Source organism: Ischnura elegans, chromosome 11 (assembly GCF_921293095.1).
Source record: "Ischnura elegans chromosome 11, ioIscEleg1.1, whole genome shotgun sequence".
Taxonomy (NCBI): domain Eukaryota; kingdom Metazoa; phylum Arthropoda; class Insecta; order Odonata; family Coenagrionidae; genus Ischnura; species Ischnura elegans.
This window is the reverse complement of record NC_060256.1, coordinates 63,250,499-63,269,819: the sequence shown is the minus strand read 5'-3', so window position 1 is coordinate 63,269,819 and position 19,321 is coordinate 63,250,499. Positions and strand designations below refer to the sequence as shown.

The 19,321-nt window shown below is 38.3% G+C and overlaps 1 protein-coding gene across 5 annotated transcripts in view; it reads right to left on the bottom strand.

Annotated features, from left to right (window-relative positions):
- LOC124168311 (synaptosomal-associated protein 25) overlaps positions 1 to 19,321 on the bottom strand; it is a 460,832-nt gene that overhangs the window by 269,451 nt on the left and 172,060 nt on the right. The window contains exon 1 of one of the 5 annotated variants that reach the window (XM_046546469.1): positions 8,272 to 8,571. The exons of the other annotated variants lie outside the window; for them this stretch is intronic. The gene's annotated coding sequence lies outside the window, so the exon portion shown is untranslated. Of the gene's footprint in view, positions 1 to 8,271; positions 8,572 to 19,321 lie in introns of those variants that run through there. 5 annotated transcript variants of the gene reach the window in all.

Here is a 19,321-nt window from a genome sequence, read left to right as displayed (position 1 = left end):
TGAAAAAGCTATACCTTGCAATCATCAAATCTGAGGCACATATAGTTTCAAAACACACCAATATCGATTGGAATTAATCAAAGGGTTTGCCAATCATAACTTCCAAATTTTACTAAATTTGCAAATGATTTGGGAGATCGCACATGCAAAGGGGCTACGCAGCTTCCTCATAAATCACGTGAGACACAAAGGGAAGGAAACAGAGGGAGGGCGGGGAGCTGCTGATAACACTGCTAAGACCCCTAAGCGCCGTACCCTGGAGCCCAAAAGGGTTGAAATGGCGAAATCCTAGGGATCCAACCTCCAAAGCCAAAGATCCCGAATCTCTTGACATGCGTTCAGATCCAGGATCCAGCAGGACATTCTTCATTTCAGAATTTCGAAATTGATTTCAATAATCTCATGTGATTGCTCCGAGCATCAGCCGGTTCAATAGAAAGACTTGGGACATAATTTTAATAGATAATATATAATTTTTATCAAGATATAATAATTTTTCACTTTAACTCAACAATAAATCAGGAGTGCACGGATTTACCTACCGAAAATTATCGCTAATGAGTAAACATTTCACTAAATAAAATATAGGATTCAGCAACGCAATCATCATTTCAGAATTACGCCATTTATTCCCATTATTTTTTAATTCACTTCAATAATTTTCAAAGATCAATACATATTCTAGCCAAATGCGAAGCAAAATATTTAATGACTACCCAAAATAGAGTAGTTATTTTTATCAAATCGGTTAATCCATTTTGGTAGATCCCCATTTTCACTTACTTGAGGGAGACTGAGAATAGAATTCCCATTCCATTTAACATCAAAGGTAAATTATTTAAAAAAACTAACAAAATAAATGAGAACTACAAAATTTAAACACTGCTAATTCTTAATGACATAAATCTTGGCTTTCCCGAAAAGGATAAAATACTGTTTCAGAGGTCGTATGAAAAACGGCAAGACAACTTTAATGTTAGGGCGGGTGCAATAATTTCCTCATGTGTTTGCATTATTCTACGTCATAATTCCAGAGACGTCATAAATTTGCAAATGCAATAAACTTTGCGGGTGCACATATATAAAACCTTATATAGACTCTTCCATGAAGGTGATAGGATCCATTTAAATAATCACCTTAAAACAAGAAAAACTAGCACCGCAACCAAATCCAGCCTTTCTCCAAATTCAAACGCATTAGTGTATGGATATTAATTATAAATTGAGGATAACCACACTTAATTCAGCACTATCTTAACTTCGGTAACCATTTGCAGCATCCTCACTTGGACTAAATCGGACTCACTGCGAAATATAATACGGTCATTGTCTTCCGCTCCAAACAAGTTGATTAACCCCATGAACTACAGATAAGACAAAGACAGAGTGACAGGCGAGTGAGATAAGGCAGGAATTGTCATTATTTACGAGGCACGAGACATTTCCCGCATAAATGGCAGCGACTTTAGATAGTGCCATTGACATTGAGACAAAAACGGTCTATTTCCATAACCAACATATTAACGATTGAGTACACATTTTCACTATATTCAGAATCCTTTCTTTAAATACATTTTGAGTCTATAACTAATGCATAAATGGATTAAATTAGAGTTAAAATGAGTCCGTAATGAACGTATTGCATTGAGCAGTAAACGCCTTACAGTGAAAAACGAATCGCTCGAATTTCTTTCTTAATCGCTCGAATCTATTTCTTAACCATTCGGTCGAACATAAAAATAAATGACGGATAATAATTGACCACAACATGAAGAGCATAGCCCTCGAATGAAGATAAATTTTTTGTTCTCACAGGTACGGATATGTCACCGAACCCATCCTCACATGAAAAAGCAAACGCATAAGACTATTAAAAACACAAGCCATTCCGACACGAACATCTTTAGGCCGACGATTCTTTTAAAAAGAAATCATGGAAGAATACAAATGAATATCAACCGCTATAACAGCCATATATATTTAAATAAATATATTCAGCGATCTTTCTCCTAAATATCGACCCACGTCTGGGCAATTAGGGTGAAAAGGGGTTTAAAAAAAAAAAAAACAAGAAAAAATTTTATATACACGGGGTAAGGTCATTAAATCCGTATTACACGTTATTTAGTTTTTTAAATATCATTTTCGATTGCAAGTAAGAGGGAATTTTGAGTGGTTCTATTGTTTGAGTTGCATGAAATGCATAATTTAAACATAGACATTTAATATTAGCTGTCGGAATGATTGAACGGAAAACAGAAGGCACGGAAATTTCATTCAGACAAATTTACGACAGGGGTTTCATTTAGCGGTAATGGAAAATTGCACGGCGGAAAACGGTGTACATGCAAACTTCTACGATAGTTTCCATTTTTAATTTCAGAAGTAGTGTAAGCATTTAAGTTAGGTTCAAATGGAAGTCGGCGCACTAATAAAAATAGTCGCAAAAGTTGTAAAATACTGAAGACTACGCTTTCCTGACATACGATATGGGTGAAGTTTTCTCTGTTACAAGTCACTCAACGCGTTCATCGTCGCCCTGAGGACGATGAAAGAGTAAGTCACCGAAACGTCGGCTAAGCCAATTCACCTGGTAGAGTACCCGAGTAAAATTATCCACGCTCTAAAATACTATTCCCTTCTTAAATTCTTCGAAAAAGCGTGGTTTGTATCATTTCATTCAAAAAAGCTTTTGGCCTCCACGCTCCTTTTGATTTTCCTAAATCCTTTGTAATATATACAACAGTTTAGTTTTTAAATACAATATCTAAATTTTACCAAAGTGATCTTTCTTTCTTGATGCCATTCACCCCTTAATCCTCATCACCCACCATTTCTAGCACTTCCTATTCATTATAAATAAAAGTAAAAAACGAATAAATTCTGTAGAGAACCAGAAGTAAGTATAAAACAGCTTATGGTATAACTACTTTAGGAGACAAGTGGCCCGTATGTTTAATACGACGACTAGATAACAATTGAAATTCGAATCGCTTAAGTCTCGGGGTGATACTTGCCATATTGGCTTACTCCCGGAAAACATCTCCACAGCTGACAAAAATAGATAAACCAGAAAGATAACGGATATCACAAGACCAAAAAAAAAGAACCATCTTCCCAAGCAACATTATCGACAGCCACAAAAACGGAGCGAGGCTTTCTTCCGGCAGAATTTTTTGTCTCAACCCTTTCCTGCGTCCCCGCTTCCTTCCTTCTTCCCTTCACAGATGGTATTCAAACAGGCACATCGCATCCCCTAGACACACCCCCACGGTGACGGCTGGCAGGGTGGAATGTAAGTTCATCCATCGTTTTTTTCGGCACTATACTGCGACTGCTCCACGCCACGCAGGGATTCCAGGGAACCTATTCTTATTTCCACATTTTTGAAGTTTTTCGCATCGTCTTAACCCTCCCGTGACTTTTCTTGGAAAACTTACGCGAACGACTGTGTGGGGTATTTCAGGTATCCCATTTATAATTCATAAATTATATGTTGTATTATAGTCTTTCCCATGATTCCACACGATGGCCCTTATTTAAATTATATAATATCTTCTTTTGTAAAATTTATAAATACAATGTATGCTACATTTAGGTTTTTACATTGATTTTGAGCGAAATGGCAGCAATCTTACATATTTTACTATTGTAGCTGTCCATCGATTAACATGCTATGAAAAAAACAAGTACAGAAGGTGCCATCATATAGAATATTGGCGTTATTGAAGTTATAGTACATTAAAATTTATTGAATTCAACTTTAATCCCTCCACTTATATAACAAACGAGTTTTTTTCCTCCCGCCAACAGCTGTGCGGGGCAACTTAGTTACCCCACGAATAAAAATTGTTTTAAAGAATAAAGTTTTCTAACACAATTTAAAAGTAAAAAAATCATTCGTCGCTTAAAAAGGGACGAAATATTAGAGCTTAAATACAATAAATATCAAAGTGACTAAATAAAAGGTTAAAAAATTATACAACATATACATAATTTGGGTAACCGAGTTACCCCGCACGGTCACGAAAGGGTTAAAAATTAAGGCGTGAAGTACACCTTACTATACTTAAACTGTCTACAGTTTAATTTAGCATAGATTTATCACTTAACGTTTAGAGATCAAGGCTTATTTTCGCCATCAAAGAGAAGCCCCATGATTTTGAGGAAGAAAATACGAGCAGTGGAATACGAAGTTTGTATTGATGCGCAAGCAATTTCAACTTGGAAGAATTATTAATGGTAGAACGCTACAATGTTTTTACTTCTTCATTGATAAACTTTTGTTTACACTAAATGTAGCCGGACTCAGCTGAATTTGCCCATAATAGTTTTTACCTAGGATTTTTCCAATTACTGTAAAGCGAAAAAAATAAAGTTAAATAAAAAAATAAAACTAAGCGCAAATTTTTCAAGTTATAGCGAATAAAGACAGCCAGTATTAATTCAAAAGTTTGCAGACTACTTTAGAGAATAAATATACATATCGCTCATTGTCCTGTGAGGTACTAACTTAATTAAGATATCATAAAATCTATTCCGCCACATCAATAATGTTTCTATATGCCTCTAGAGACATCGTACGGGAATTTTAGCTCCATGTACATCTAAACGAATAAAACAATATTAGAACAGTAAAAAAGTTTCTGTTTTCTGCGTTTAATTACCGTGGTCAATTATTTCAGTAAAGTAAGTTGAAAATAGAAAATCGAATGGAAGTGTTAATAAGATTTTGTGACCATAGATAACAAAAAGTAACAATGAAAATAATATGAGATTTCTCGATGAATTTGACTTTTCAAAAACATCTCATCTATATATTTTCAATTATACATAAGAATTGGCCACCTTACGGTCAGAGACTTCCTATCAGGCGGATGGTTTTTCATTACAGATCGAACGGCTACAATTAAAACCAAAATATATATCCCAACGGACAAGACCCATCAACATTTGAACCTTCTTTTCATGCGTAAAATTAGGCGCACGATCCTTCAGGCATGCGAAGCAGGTCATGTGAATTGACTTAATTGAAATTATAAATCAAACATTCATTTGCTATACTCTCACCCATATTTTTAAATAATACACATCTTTAGGTCTCAATGACGAGTTTATCTCCATTTATTTTCATCCCACATTTTGCCAGAAATTCTTGGTTTATCCAAAAATTCATAAACCTTCGTCGATTGATAAATTCTGTGAACGATAATCATCCTGAAGCAACTTTTTAGTGCCCAACCGTTTATGACGCAATGAAATTGAAATGCTCCCCATTGCAAATGCAAGGTGCAGTCCTCCATAGCCCATGCGCATAACTTAATGGCTGCAACCCCCTTCTCCCAACATTGTTCTCGCTCGCGCAACCACGTAACATGTAACACGTGATCCCATTGACTCATCCATCATATTTATACGACTTTTACCCACTATTTTTTTTCGATACACAGTCTTGTTTTTACAAAGACAAGTACACAGCCATAACGCTACCGAAGCTAACGAACCTATTGACGAAGTCTACAAGTTTCAAAATCTATCGCAAGGTCATAATGGAATACTCATTGAAACGATATAAAATTACCACTGCCATTAAATATCTTCAGTAAAAAACAAAATCCACCTTAAAAGGAGAGGAATTTGAAGGCACTAGAATTGATAATAAATATAGCGAATGCCCGCCATAAGAAATGGGAAAAACCAAAGTCTGCAAGCCATGCTATGGCTCTTTTAGAAATCCCGGCTGTAAATTGACTGACTTAAAAGCATTATTACAACACTAATTCAATGGAAGAATGATATTTGGCCGAATGCGAAGATGAATCTACATTAAAATGAATTCATTTTTAGAAAATTCAGTAAACTTTAAATGCTAATTAAAATTAAACTAGGTTTCAATACATGAAAGTTAATACCATTACGTCACTGTATCAAACATACGTAATCATACACAACCTTAATATGAAATATGAGAAGCACTTCAGTTTCCACTTTCCAAAAAAAAACATCAACAAAATATTGCAGTAGCTAATGTAAAGCAGAAAGTAATTAAGCACAGCCAATATAACCACCGATATTACTACTGTTTAGTCGAAGCATGATCCAGTTTCCTGTTTTAAAACACATAGTAATATTCCAGAAAACTGTTCTTAAGAAAATTTCAGAAAACTATGTATTGAAATGTAAGAAATAGGTCAGTAAAGATTTACAAAATTATCCGATTTTCTTACAGCCTAAGTAGTAACGACGTAACAGTTACGCAGCTACGCTTTTCGCGAAGTTACGCATTTCCCAGAGAAATTTACACTACGTATCTCTCAAGCCATATATTAATGACGATCGAGTGCTATTTACGTCATTAGGAACATCAATCACTAGTAAAAAAAAGTTTGCCAAGCACCGAATTCTCCAAGCCCCCGATGTCTCCCTATCCATACGAATCCCCAGCACAGTGATACAAAGCAAGAAAAAGGGAAATCCATCGATAACTGTTACTGCCTTCGAGGACTATCGGTTAAAAAAATATAAAAACTAGTATTGGAAAAATTAGAATTGGAAAATTTTCAGTCGCAGGCCCTAGAGTCGGAAATGGGAAAAGGTGGAGTTTTTGGAGGGACTTGGGAGATTGGGAACACATTTGAATCACTTCCGCCTCGACGCACAGACCAGCACACGCACATATCAACTCCAGACAAGAGCCACGCCCCCCTCCCGCCATCGGAAGGACGAAAAAGTCGCGACTACTAGAGGGGCGCGGAACCAATTCGCCTGCCGTGGCGCCGTACTTTCTCCCCGCGGCTATTTTTAGTTCACTATACGGATGGGCGTGGAGAATATGAAATTCAGGGCTCAAGGAGCTCTACCTGCATATAAGGGAGGATGGACACGCGCAAAATATTGACACGCTGTCGAGCTTCTTGAGTTGTGGCGAGTTCACTCATGGTATTACGCTCGTGGATAAGTCAAGTTAAAAACTAGAGTGCGATCCATTCTACAATAAGGTTCAAAAACCGTATTGAAGATCAGCAATGTATAACGAAATACCACGAGAAGCAATAAAAAATTAATACAATGCCGTTAAATACGATCGGTAAAACACAAAATCCAACCTCGCATGGAGGGGAAATTTCAAGAAATTAGAATTGATAATAAATATAATAACCAACGTAAACACACGCTTTCAAGAAATCCAGATAAAGGCGCTTAAACCAATTTAACAATACGAATAGATTTAGGGAAAGAAAAAACAATCTCGTTTCCAATTCTGAACTCACCATGAACAACTTAACAAGGGATGCGAAATTCAATCACCGATGCTCATGGTTTCCCTTACCCAAGCCTCGCATGCTTAAAATGTCATTTCACCATGAAGCAATGCTTTTTCAAGTAAATATATTGACACCACAATTAAAATTGCTTAGAATAAGAAAGGTTTATAAGAAAATTGCCGCGAATTTCTTCATTAAATGACCCAGAAAACCAATCAATTAAATTCTAAAATGTCGATTGTTCATCTCAAAAGCTACACACGTTACACAATAGCGTATCAACGATTCCGATGAACTATTCGTTACCCCGTCTCCTGGGAGCTTAACTTAAGTCGGCCACAACAGATCTAGAGAATAGCTATGGAATAGCTAAAGCGCCAACCACATTGCTTCGATCCATACCAACATACTTGGTTACATCATATCACTAATGACCGCATCTGAAGGCGACAACAATTTTGCAGTTGCCTTTTAACCGCGGTGATACTTATGCAGCATTAGCTTTGATCTCACGAGACTTATCCTCCCGAACGCGAAGCACTGAGCAAAAGGATTGAAACAAAGCAAAAGCAAAGCGACGATACCGCAGGTAAGGGGGAGGAGATATACATCCATACTCTCCCGCCAAGCGTCGAAATACGGACGATGAGCGAAGCGAACGTGGGATAAAGGCACGTCGTGTCGGGAGTAAATAAATGCGTCGATCACGGAACAAAACACCATCGGCACAAATTTGGAATCGTCCACGGGAATGTGCTCTTTAGGCACTGCGGCAAGTATGCTCTCTGGCGAGATAATCCGAGCGATGGCACACACACACGTTATAACACACCAATTCCCACTGGCGATGAATCGGGCTGTAGAAGAAAAAATAAATCCGCAGGCACCGTAAATACTCCACGGGGATAGAAGAAGCAGTAGCAGTAGACGGCTGGAAAGAGGATTATGACGACGTGGAAGAGGGGGTATGGGGAGAGAAGAAAAAAGGATAACCATCGCTACTCACGGTTATTTGTCCTCGATGGACACGGATACAAAACCCTGGGGAAGGAGCAGTGGCCCAAGTCCTCAAAAACACGGGAGACTTCCGAGAGGGAGAGTTGGTGGAGGCTCAAACAAATTTTTCGTGAGAGATGGTCTAAAGGTTCTGTGAGGGTGCAGGGGGGTGTCGGGTTGGAGTGGGAGGAGCGCAGGAAAAGAGAGTGAGAGAGAGAGATAGGAAGATAGAGAGGGTGTAATATGGCGACGGGAACGTTACACTTGCGCACGTCCTGACAGTCTAAAGGACTAACGTCGACTGACCGAACCTTTCCAACACTCCCTCGCTGTCGCCTCCTTCCCCTCTTGCCCCTCTTTCCCACCTCCCCCGCCGCTCTCCGCCCTCCCCTCCGTCCGCGCAGAGCCCGCGAGTCTCCTTCCTACCCCTTCCGCGCGCAGAGAACCTCCCCTCACGCCCCCCTCTCCCGCGCCACCCGCACGATGCAGAGGTTGAGCGGAGTTCCACATCCCTCCGCGACCTCACCCACTGGGTCTCCCCCTCACCATACCCGGCTTGTGCAGACGCGGGAACCTCCCCTACCGTAGCCCCCTTCTCTTCCGGATAACCCGACTATCCCCCACAGATCTTCTTCTCCCTTTTAACCTTATCCTACTCTCTCTTTCTCTAACCCTTCTACTCCTCGGCCTTAACCCCCCTCCCCCCCGGCCCGCGCATCCTTGGAATACACCCTTTTTCCCGTAGAAGGGACCCAGAAAATGGGGAGGGAGAGCTGGAAACCCTTGCAAAAACCCTGCTCCTCTCCCCCCCCTGAACGAAACCCTTTTCTCCTCCCTACCTGCCGGGCCCCTTGCAATCCTTCTATCGTCGTGCTACGCTAAGCCGCACAGAGGCCCGGATCGACAAAAGTTTGAAAAAAAATCGTATTTTTATCGGATTACTTTGAAAATTGCACCCCAAATGTTTTTTGGGAGCTATTTTCATTTCTGCAGGCATTTTTACGAAAAGCCTATTATTATAGAAAATATTGTGGAATTAGACTTTATTAACTGACCAATAATAACGCTGACTGTATAGAACGCACAGCGGTCAGCATCTGTAAAAACGCGGGCAAAAATAATGTTTTCCGCCTTTCTTGAAAATCTCTTTGACTAAGTAAGTTATGCAGTAACATGTCTGGGGTATAACGCTTCATTCTTACTTTTTATAAAAAATTGTTTTCTCACATATATTGCGTCAATGTAGCACCATTTCTAACGGAAATTTGCTTTTTCCGTTTGTTTTAAACTATGTATTTTAGATTTATATTTGATCTACGTCGCCAATTATTCTGGTAAACTAACTTCATACTAAGTCAAATCTGATGCTTTCCCGGCGAATATATTCGAAAAAGGCTATTTGGGCTTCCAGCCTTAACTTCGTACTATAATAATACATGCATATTACTATCATAAAATATAAATATAAAACCTTTCAGTGATGATTGCTGTAGGAGTAAAAGAAGATAATTATTTTTTCGCAAGAATTCCTTTAAATATTGAACGGAAATCATTTTTTCGACTTTTTTTAAACTCGCTTTGATTAAGATATAAGTTATGTAGTAATTTCTGGGACATCACACTTCATGCTTACTTTCTGATAAAATAATTTGTTAACTTAGAGATATTGCGTCAATGTAGCTCTATTTCTTACGGAAACGTCCATTATCCGTTTTTTTGAATTACGTATTTTAGATTTATTTTCGGCTCTACGTCGCCAATTATATTGTTAAACTAACTTCATACTGCCATAATATGAACATTATACTATCATAAAATATCGATATCAACCTTTTACTGATTTTTTAAGGTGTTTTGAAGAGGAGTCATTTTTTCGCAAAAATATACGTCAATTTTTAATTTTTTTACGTCGATTTATGCGGATATGTACGGCGCGACATCCTCCTGTCCTCCCTATCCTTATCTAACGTCGCACCTCCTCAGGCAGTCTCTAAATTCCCATCAAGCGGGGTCGAGAGGTGCTCATTGGAGCACGATTAAAATCCACTCCACGGTTGACCGGTCCGTCGCCTCGTGCCGGCGGCGGAGTCGCGCGAGCAACTTCACGCTTCCAGAGCCACTCTTTTCATCGAGCGCTACCGAGAGAAATGTCTTTCTAATGCTCTTGCCACAGGAAATCGAATACAGGATGGCAATCAATTTTTAAAACTATTAGAGCTAGTCCTTTATAACTAATCCCTTTTGATAGTTGAAATTAAAAAATGCCAGATCTAAAAATCCACCATGTAGTACATCTTCTTACACGTCTGAAGAACCATTCTAGGAAGATATCTGACAGTAATATTACGGTAGGATTATAGAAAACGGTCAACTTCAAACAGACATAAAATTACGTTGGCCGCAGTCCAACTAAGTTTCGCAATAACGTAATATTATGTCATTCACACTCAAAGTGATAAAGAGATGAAAATTTAGAGGTAGTTCACGAAAGGAAATGCATCATAGCCATGAAAGGCGGTCCTTCAAAATCAGCGACCGCTCGTCTGCAGAAGAAAATATCATTAATATTAAATAACCATTCTCTACATCCACTAATAGTTGAAGAGATCGTGCCAAGCATCAAGACTTTCCAAATGCGTTTTAAATTTAGCTATTACCCTCATAAAGTCTTAACCACAAGGACATAAATTTAACAACGAAACTTAGAAAGTCAAACTGGACACACAATTTGAATTTTCACGTCTGGAATTGTTAAATCTTGGATTTTAAGGCATCCAATTATTATTTCTTAAGCCCGTACCACACAACAATTGGACAATGCATGCAAAAACGAGCATATTGAAAAATCATGTTCACGCTTCCTAGAGTGAATCCCAATAGGCCTTTGATACAGAGAAAAATTACGCAGTGGATAGAATTTCCGAATACACGGACTCGACGCGGGAAAGGAACTCTTGCAAAAAATAAAATGTTTGGTAAATTTTTGCGGAAATAACATAAACTGATTTTTTCAGACTTCACTTTGTGAAAACTTTCCACTATGGAGAATTAAAGAATAAACTTTGTTAGGTTCACTAATGTATTTAAAAAGAAATACCCGAGTTCCATAAGAACCTGATAAGAACCTGATGTAACCATGATATGAAAACCGGGTCGTACTTTTCAAATATATTAGATAATCATACAAAGATTATTCTTCCCTTTTCGAAAACAATATGGGATTCAATAATTTTCATGGATCGAAAAATGAAAGTCTTCACGGGTTCTCCACCAGTTGAGTTCTTTCAAATTGTTCGCCGGGAAAGCTTATGATCTTATTTCATCGAAAATTGGCTCAGCATACGAATGAATTGGTTCATAGATAACTTAGAGATATAAATACACGCGGGAAATAAACTTAACTTCGGAGCATAGCGGGCGGAGATGAAATGGAAGGACAAAAAAAAATATTCAGTTTCACATGCTGGCTCAGTCAGCGTACACTCCTCTCCGCTATGGGTTAAGAGGTAATACACAGATGCAACATGCACACTCACAAAATCAGAGAAAAAATAACAATTTACGCGCTTTAAATTAATTCGGTAAGGCAAGTCAGAGATGACGATTTTTCCAAGCCTCGGAGTTCGATCGGAATACTATTGAAAAGAAGCCATACTCTGAAGGTGTATTACGATTCCCATCCAAAAAGTTAACAATTTTAAGTTGACAATAAAAATTCGTACACTATTTATTTGTATTTGCACCTACAACAATTTTTCTCAAAATTAAATTGATGAAACTTATACTTCTACTTCTCGTTGAATAATGAAGTTAAGATTAAAATGTGCTTTTGCAGCAATGCAATCAACAAGATGAAGTTACTCGCCATTTCTAGATCCATATCTGTCCATTCATTTTTAACTTTTTTTAATTTTTATCATTTTTAACTTTTACATTAGCGCTGCTTTTTCCATTATTATTTAATATAAAGTGGTTATATTCTGAAAAAAATGTACTACAGAAATATTTCATCAGTGGCATGAAAGAGATCTCGCGGCCAAATTTTCTTTGAGGGCAATGACTCCTTAGCTACACCGCAGTTTCATTTTTCGTTTATGCTAATTCCTCGTTTTGCTCGTATATTTATTATTCATAAATCATAATATATCTTAAGTCTCCCTACCAGTAAATGAGAACAGCCTAGCCGAAAAAATACTAAAATTATTATTTCCTGGAATATAATTCATAATTATGCATCAAAAGTGGGAAAATGTGTAAACTCACATAAGGAAGGTGAATACGTCCCGAAATAGATTCAAACTGACATTATTAACTTGTTACATCGGTATAGATATTTCATTAACCGCTTCCTCAAGACATTTTAAATTATCAGGAGAATTCTTTCCTCAGCCTATCATTGGATTCAGTGTTTTATGCTGAAATAGATTGGATAAACGAATAATCGAAAAAAATCCATTCCCTGCAAAAAAAATACATTGACGAAACTAAATTTAACTAGTATGACTCGGCAAATGCAAAATTCTTTTTATGCCGAGTACGCTGTTGATCCATTAAACAATTTCAAACGCGAAAAGATAGCTAGCTCTCGATTTAGTTCACAAAAAAGCGAGTCCACCTGTGGGGTGCAAATAATATGATGAATTTTAATGTTTCATGGATGAGGGATAAACATGGATATTTAATATGGGATCAATGAATCACTAATTTCAATTTAGATTGACTAGGAATACATATATGAGAAATATTTCAAGGTACAATAGTGCACCCTGAAATCTGCCAACCGAAACCTTTAGACCAAATTTTTATTTTGATGGACTGCCAAGTAGCCAAATTCCTCTCTCGTTTATCCTCATTTTTGGCTCACCATACCACATAGATATAAGCTGTTTTAATCAGACTGTATGTTTACTCAGCAATGGAATAACCAGCGGCTATCTCACGACCGTCTCTCCGAGCCATCTTTCCATGTTTTTCTAAGTTAGTCGGGCTACTGAAAAAAAAAAGAATCCATCATTCAGTCGCTCTGGGTCCCACGCTCTTGTTCTAATGTATTTCTCGTGCGCCCCTTGCCATAACTCCCACTACCTCATCCTCATTTATAAACCCAGCGCCTCGCTAATCCTCTACCCCACCCCAACATTCCGAGTCCACGTTTCCATGACCACTCACTCCAAGAACGTCGCCGACATATCCCGTTTCCCCAACCACCTTCCCCAATACTCCGCCCATCGTCTCTCTTGCCCCCGAGGGAAAAAATCACTCCCCCGCCCAGATCCCCACCCCTCAGGGGTCCACAGCTGGTACCGCCCACCCATTGATCCAGCCTCCAGCGCACTCTCTACAATGACTGAGGGAGGTAGCGTACAGAGATGCACACAGTCACGGAAGTAGAGGGATAAAAGGGCAGTCAGGAGCGTTGCTCGAAGACGAAGAGAGATATGAAGGATATTACAGCAAAAAGTTAATGAAAGGAAAAGAAAGGAAATTTAAAAAAAGAAAGTTACAAGTGGCTCACTCAAGAGCCGCGTCGCGATTGAACTGTCGACTTTCCAACGAACGATGCCCATGGCTATCACAGAGACTCGGCTGTGAAAAAGATTCCAGGACTATCTATCCCTAAAAGGAGTGCGAAGAGGGATTTGTAACGCAGCTGATATGAAGTGAACTATGAATCAGATGACAAAGGATGGGTTCTAAAGAAATTCCATTCTTCACTTGCCTATGGACAAGTCACCATAGTGACGAAAATCGTATTTTATTCACGATTGAACTGTCGACTTTCCAACAATGCCCATGGTAATTACAAAGACTCGATTGTGACAAAGATTCCAGTACTTTTTATCCAGAAAAGGAGGGCGAATAGGAATTTGCAAACGCTGCTACTATGAATCTCACGCAAAAGAAATTCTTTATTCACGCGCCTAAAGACAAGCCACCATCGTTACGAAATTGATATTATCTTTCTTCCGTATTCTTCACAAAAAATCAAGAACTCCAGTTACAGGTCCATATCCAAGACAACTAAGTGGAAAAACGTGCGTATATTAAGAAAAGACAAACTCCACTCAAAAGACTGTTCAAAGAGAACGAAAGTGCATATCAAGGGTCTTATGGAGGACTCCACCGGATCACCTTTTCTTGACCTTAAATTTCAGTCCATCAATCCCTTTTGCCACATTAGATAGTATATATACTATCATATTGTGACGGAACGCTCCCGTGAGCCATGCACCGTCGAACTGAGATTATTATCCGAGTTCTTAATTTTTCGTAGGTTCTGGGGCTCGCGGTCAAGATGGGAACTCGCGGCATTAAACACAATGGCACAGCAAGGGGATGAATGACCTCGTACACAGCGAATGACTGTCATACAAAAATTTATTAGAGAAAAATAAACGAACACTTCTGTCCTTAAACGCTAATGAGGGATGGAATAGTGATGATGAATTGGGCGAGACATCAATGATACACTTGCAAAAATAAAAATGAAGCAAATATGCCATACACAAAAGAAAAAAGAAATCTTATATCTAATAAATGAGGGATGAGATGATTGTTGGGGTAAATGAACAAAAATGGACAAAAATAACACTGTATACTCTCAGAGATTGCTATGACACGGGCACTCGAAATCTTGCTGCACTTCAAAGGCAATTATGAGTAATGTTCGTCGTTCTACTTTCAAATGTTACATGCTCCACGTTCTGTTCAATCAAAAATGAGTCTGACGTCAACCAGATGGTATGACGCGAACGGGAGAATCGTGATACAATTAAAAATGGTCTTCAGACCGAGAAAGAGAGACGTGAGTTTGTGTCAGAAGCCACATGAGTATTAGGATGACACACGTGCACACTGGGGGACTTTCTTCGTACAGGGCGCGTGGGCTGGCTGGAGCGGGGGAGGGATCGGGATTATTTCCCCGTCCCGGGAGAGGGTTTAGAGTACTTAAGTGTCAAAGACGGCGGGTCCGAATCCTGGCCGCCGGGTCACGATGCGTCGATCGCGGGGAACCACCTCCCGCAAATCCTTGGACGATGTCGTGATGTCCTGACGAAAAAGCAAGGACACTTTTCTCGTGTCTCGCTGTACTCCACGCTTCTCTCTCCGCACGCCCTTCCCCTGGTCGCGTTGCCCGACCTCCGAAATTGCCGTAGCCCTCGTCTGCCGCAGCCTTGTCGCCCCACCTTGGCACTGTCACAGCTGACCTCCGTCTTCTCTAGCGGATCAACTGCCGCTTTCTCCGGAATCCGACCCCACATCCCACAATACCGGGCCTTATATACCCATTACAAAACAAAAGACATGCTAAATTCTAGCAGACAACACAGGAAAAAGAAAAGAAGGTCGCTCATCACTCGCTGTTGCCGCGCGCCAATATGAATCGGGGAGAAGAGATGTACGCAGAATGCGCCGTGACGAGGCTTTTCGTCACAATATATTATATATGCTATATACTCGCTGAGTTAAACGCGCAAAAAGGACGAAAACATTATTCATAAATCCTACAAGAAGGCGAAGAATGAAATGAAGGATATTACAACAAAAAAATTCAGAAAAGAAAAGCAAATTCAAGGTAAAAAAAAGTTACAAAAGGCTCACTCTAAATCCGCGCCACGATTGAACTCTCTACTTTCCAACGATGCCATGGCAATTGCGGGGACTCGGCTGTGACAAAGATTGCATTACTTGCTATCCCTAAAAGGAAAACGGACAGGAATTTGCGACGCAGCTACTATGAATCCGATGGAAAAGGATGCGTTCAAAAGAAATTACATTCTTCGCGCGCCTGAAGACAAGTCAGCATAGTTACGAAAATGATATTTTTTATCCACGAAAATAAAAATTGTATAAAAAATTCAGAGCTCCCATTGGATGATCATATCAAATACAACGAAAAAAATGGAATAAGGTTTCATATATTCAGAAAAGCAAAGCCCAGTCAAAAGACAGGTCAAACAGAACGAAAGCAAAGTGCATCGTAAGAAAAGGTAAGCTTGGGTGTCATTTCAGTAAGGCTTTAAAAAAATGTCCACAGTGGAATATAATGTTTGCGATTTTTGAGTCTGAGATTAACAATGTTGAAAGTATAAATATTAAATGAACAAATTTAAAAAATATGACAAAAATACTAGAAAGATACTGGATTTTATATGCATTATATTTTATAATACACTATCTGATAGCTAAAGAAAGAGTGGAAAAAAGGCCAAACGACATTAATTGTATTTCCCACAATTTACTTGTTCCACTGTTTGCCGATTCATCTGAGTATACGTGTTTTCAAACTCCCTACTTTTAACAGACATATTTTTTCTTTCGCCATAGCTGCTTACTATCTTTCTATAAATTATGGATTACAGTATTAACCTCCGAGAACTTGCAGATATGTACATGAATTGTAGTGGGTTCTGAGATATACAAACGATTAGCCTCTGAAATTGACCTATCATAAATTCAGCTTGAGATTTAAAGTGACTTGCCAGCAAGAAGGCACTAAATGGAAAAATAAAATAAATACAGAAATTCTTCATAGAGGAAAGTCATTGGTAATGGCTGCATAAAAATCTGACTGAAAAGTCACTATTCAGCATTAAAGCATGAAATTAAGATAGTATTTAAAATCTCGATGCTTTTCCCAGTATAGTCTGATCCCGTGCCAAATTTCAGGATCCTTCAAAACTGGAATTAGATCTTATATATTGAATAAATGAGTTATAACGACCACACTAATAATATTGATGCCAAAGTACTAAACGTATGTGACATTTTCTCTTCAAGGACAGTCACCTGTAACACAAACTTGTTACGCAAGGTAAGAACCAAACAAAAATGAAGAACAGGCATACATACGACGAAATAATCATAGAGCTCAGGCGAGTAGGAAAGAAACCTGGACAGGAAAAAATCTTACTAACTTGCGCTACATTCCACGATATCATTGGGGAAAAAATACATTGCTGTTTGACGTTTTAGTTTTTGTTACCGATTTGCTCCATTACTCGAACTACTCTTTGCTTTAAACTTTCGACCAAAATAAAATTACATTCATGCATAAAATAAGAATCCTTTCAATTCATTTAGTTCACACGTTCCACCAAGTATAAGCACAATGATTTATATTAATAATGAAACGAAGATAATTTACAAGTGAGATAACAAGGAAATCATAACATTAACGCACCTACGTGGAAGAATAAATATGAACATTCTGCTTTTAAAAAAATAACCATGAAGATGAAGATGCGCCCTGAGTTGATCTCAACAACGTCAAAAAGCAAGTAAAGGAAAAAAAAGACTAACAACTCATTGCAAGAAAAAAAAGTTAGAAGTACCACATTAAGTACTTATGCAAATAACCACGGAAATTGCATCCTCAACTCTGTAACTAATGGAAGTACGTAAGAGGAAATCTCTAGAAAAGCGCATGAAATCACCATTTCAATAGAAGAAAAACAATGAAATAATTGGTATTATCTAATTTTGGCCAAGTCAATGTCATAAATAACACGCATAAAGAAAGCCGTCACGAGTATCTCAGTGGCATTGAATTTATTCCTTAAAAGCAACGTACAAATAATTCACAAAGGAAACGAAACTTAACAGGGATTTAGAAAAAAGTAATTAATGGAGAGAGAGAGAGCTCGAGTAATTTTAAACGGAACCGTGGCAGAACAAAGTGGCTAACTCATTCAGCCGAGCTGCGTACATTAAGATAATGGCTTGTCCTGACCGCACGGCAGTATCGCTGACCGACGAGAGAAGTAGGATGAGGACAAAGAGGGATGAGATTTGCATGGGGAAGAGGGAGGCCGATTCGAGGTTGGCTGCGGTTTGGAACCGAGAGGGAATAAACAATTGGATGCCGGCGATTTTAAACCCGCTTTTACCCCGAGTTCAGTAAACAGTTACCACTGAGCAGAAATACGCACGGAGAAAAACTCTTCTTTTGAAGAGATTAACTTCAGACAAGTTTTGCAACCGACGTACACTAGGCGCAAAATTAAATCATATAATTAATCATAAATTAAATCTGGAAAAAGTTCGCAAAATATTCGAATATCTGCGACGTTAATGCAATTTGATAATTTATACGCTCCGTGCACACGTCTCTTAACTATTTAAACGTCTAAATGTCAGCTAACGCATCCAATTTGCACACTGTTTACATTCTGATGCTGTCAAACAAACGATTAAATATCACACAAAGTATATCATTGTACTCATCATTAGCTAGGCACACCCATTACAGTAAAGACAGCGAGTAGGTATTTACTAAGCTATTTTGAAGTATTTCCTATTTAAGAAACGAAACTGAGATTACCTAGTAATCCCTTGTCGACGAATGAACGATTATACAATTGCAAATATGTTACCAATAAAACCGATACATCTCATTCTCATAGATAACACTATATTTAAATCTTAAAAAATGAATGATAGTTTATCTCCCAATGCAGACTGTATAAAGGACACATTTACACAATAGACAAGTAAACAAATAATTAGATAATGGAGAAAATATTTCCCATTTTGACAGTCTGCATTCAAAATAAAATATGTCAAAGCCACTATAGAGGCTCATCACGTTGTTTTTACTAAAACATTACTCCTGTAAAACTTGAGCTGACGCCTTATAAGGATCCGACAGCGCAGGTTGTCCGACAGTGTCGTATTTTCAGTGACGTAGATATTTTCGGGAGGTATATACTTGTTGCAGGAGGAAACAAGAAGAATCTAAAAAGAATAAAACGGCGAATGTTAACGAAGGAAGAAAAGACCTTAAAAACCAAAAACCATTTCTAAGTTGCGTAGGAGCATCATGAAATACTCGACTTTTATGCCCATCCGACTTCACCACAAAAATAAATTAAAAGGATAATATAGTTCTTAAACGAGAGCAGTACGAAAATGAAGGAATGTCTCCTGCGTCTTTCTAATGCTCTTGCTACATGTAATCTAATATAGGACAACCATCAATTTTTAAAGACTTGAATACTTAAAGGTAGTTACGAAAGGAAATATATCATAGCCATAAAGGACGGTCCTTCAAAATGCCA